Source organism: Mobula birostris, chromosome 13, assembly GCF_030028105.1.
Source record: "Mobula birostris isolate sMobBir1 chromosome 13, sMobBir1.hap1, whole genome shotgun sequence".
Classification (NCBI taxonomy): domain Eukaryota; kingdom Metazoa; phylum Chordata; class Chondrichthyes; order Myliobatiformes; family Myliobatidae; genus Mobula; species Mobula birostris.
The window spans coordinates 66074683-66077525 of record NC_092382.1 but is presented as its reverse complement, the minus strand read 5'-3'; the positions used below and the strand labels follow the sequence as shown (position 1 = coordinate 66077525).

General features: G+C 46.0%; 1 protein-coding gene across 1 annotated transcript in view; it reads right to left on the bottom strand.

Moving 5' to 3' along the window:
- The window catches only part of LOC140206916 (uncharacterized), a 79112-nt gene that overhangs the window by 14613 nt on the left and 61656 nt on the right, over nucleotides 1-2843 (bottom strand). The window lies entirely within an intron of this gene.

Below are 2843 nucleotides of genomic sequence, written 5' to 3'. Positions count from 1 at the left end.
GTGATCGTAGTGGGTGTGTGGAGCATGCTCAGAATGCGAAGGAGACAGACAAACTGAGCCAAGTCACAGACTGATGAAGGGGAGGAATGATCCATTTTCATACAGTTAGAGAAACAGAGAGTTTGATATTGTGCCTGATGCCGGAACTGTAGCCAGTAGGATGATGAAATCTTGTTCCTCCAAATTGTTTTGAGTTGTGACAGTGTTTTTATCGGAAGGCACCATGGGGACTAAAATTATCTGAGTTGAAATGTTGTCCTTCACTCACTGACGTGCTTTGTAAACTTTTAACAGTGCAGAAAAGTCAAAGGATTTGTGTATAGGAATCACAAACACAACAGCACGTTAGTTCCGCTGTATCTGTCAGTTCACCAGCGCTTGAATGCCGCCGATCCTTGAATGTGGAGCGGAGATGCTGGAGAAGACAGCGCTCCACTCGCTACAAGGAGAGCCCGATCACGTGTCCATGTCCGTGATCTGATTGGATACATTGCCATGACGTTGATAGCAGTGTGACGTCATTCACTGGCTCTCAGTTGGAAGGGATTCAGTCGGCCATCGCAGATACACCAGCAGCTTCGCACTGGGAAGCGGCCGTTCACCTGCTCCGTGTGTGCGAAGAGACTCATTCAGTTAACCCACCTTGTGATGCTCTAGTGAGTTCACAATAAATAGAGGCCACATTTCTGTCCGGAGTGAGCAAAGAGTTTTACTCAATCAGCCCAACTGCTGCAACACCAGCAACTTCACATCAGGGAGGAAGTTCAAATCAGCTCTGTGTCAAATGTTTAACCATCACGGTGACTGAAGGCAGCTGCAGGTTCATGAGGGACTGTTACTGTCAGATTCTGCAGTGCTTGTGGCTGCTCATCGCACCCAAGACTGAACCCTGGTCACTGAGCATTGGAGGAGTCTGTTCTGCTGATGTTAGCCTTAAACTAGACTGGTGTTTAATATTCTGGATCTGTGAAAGATAAATCAGTTCTGTATCAAATCCTGTGTCTCAGGTACTTCCTGTCTCTACCACATTCACAATGTACACTACAGAGGCCACTCGGCCCATCTGGTCCCTGCCCATGTTTCTGTTCCATATCAGTATTTTAAAACCAATCCCTGCCCCTCCGCTCTCAATCTCCCTGTGATGACAGGTTGCAACTAGTCACCATTCCGTCGGAGAAGAGATTTCCTTTGAACTTCATAGAATCATATAATCTACAACACATTACAGGCCCTTCGGCCCACAATGTTGTGCCAACCATGTAACCTACTCTGGACTCTGTCTAGAATTACCCTACCTCAGAGACCTCTATTTTTACCGGCTGCATTTAGCAATCTAAGAAACTCTTAAAATACCCTGTTGTATTCGCCTCCGCCACCGTCACCGGCAATGCATTCCACACACCACGCTTTGTTTAAAAAACTTAGCTCTGACATCTCCTCTGTACCTACTTCCAAGCACTTTAAAACCACGCCCCCCTCGTGTTAGCCATTTCTGTCCTGGGGAAAAAGCCTCTGGCTATCCACATGATCAATGACTCTCATCATCTTGTACAACTGCATGAATTCCTTTCATGATTTTCTCCAGGCTGAATAAGCCAATGAGCTCACTGTGGTTTTGCCGTTCCCCAGGGCTCCGGACTAAGGTGGTTAAACTCCTTCTTCCCTGCTTTTTTTCAACGTTTTGGGCCATTTTCACTCATTTCAAATGACTGTGTCTCAGACAGCTGGGTTGTTGTAATTCGCCTCTAAAGTCTAACAGCAGACTAGTGAGTGAATCTTCGATGGTGCAGAGTCAGAAACCAAAGAGTGGTCAGCCTGAGTCAGGGCTTTTGGGGCTCCAGAAAGAGATGGGACCTAGAGTTTACAAGGAGAAGAAAGAAGAGGAGTCAGACTAGCAGGATGTGGATACAAATGAAAGATCAGAAACATTTTGAAACTGTTTGATTGAAAAAAAAAGGTGGCTAATTTCTGCAAAATACTGGTGGAAATCAACAGATCAGGCAGAATGTGTGGAGAGGAATAAATAGACAACGTTTAGGACGAGCCCTTTCAGCATGCCTAGACTGTGTACTCCTCTGCTTAGTTGCTGCCTGAACTGCAGAGTTCCTCCAGCACTTTGTGTATATGTGCCTATATCTCCAACAACAGCAGAATCTCTTGTGTTTCATATCTGCATTTGCAAGAAAGTTCTACTTTGGCATTAGACACGCGGAAAGTTTGCTGATATTAATTGTATTGTTTCATGGGAGCTGCTTTCTGCGTTAAAAGAGCTGCTGAGTTTTCTACACACAAAAAAAAAACTGAGGTATGGACATAGAACCGGTACTTGCAGAAACTTTCAATGGCACCGTGATTACTCAGAAATCTCTGCGTGAACAATTTTCGCTGTCGCTGAAGCATCGATCAAATGCGCAGGCGTCAGGGTTGAGCCGTTCCCGAATATTGCGCATGCGCGCAGTACAGAAAGGCCCCAGCTAGATCGGCTGTAGGTAAGAATATCTCCGGACGTAAGTTTTAAACACCGACTGAGGGTTAATTGCTGTGATCTGCGGACACCGTGGCCCGCAATACTGGGACAGTCCTGTTCTCTTCCCTTTCTCTCAGCCCCACGATCCGTACACGGGCCCCGGGAAGCTTCCGGCTGAAAAGGGAATGTGAGCTAATGTATCCCTCAGACAGAGCTGAGCTCCAGCTATCCAAATGCAAGGATTCGGAACTCGGAGAAAGGGATCAAAATCTTTTACATCAGCTGTTGAGAAAATCACCTTTGTTCTACCTTCAGTCACAAACAAGAGCAAATCTACAGATGCTGGAAATCCAAGCAACACACACAAAATGATGGA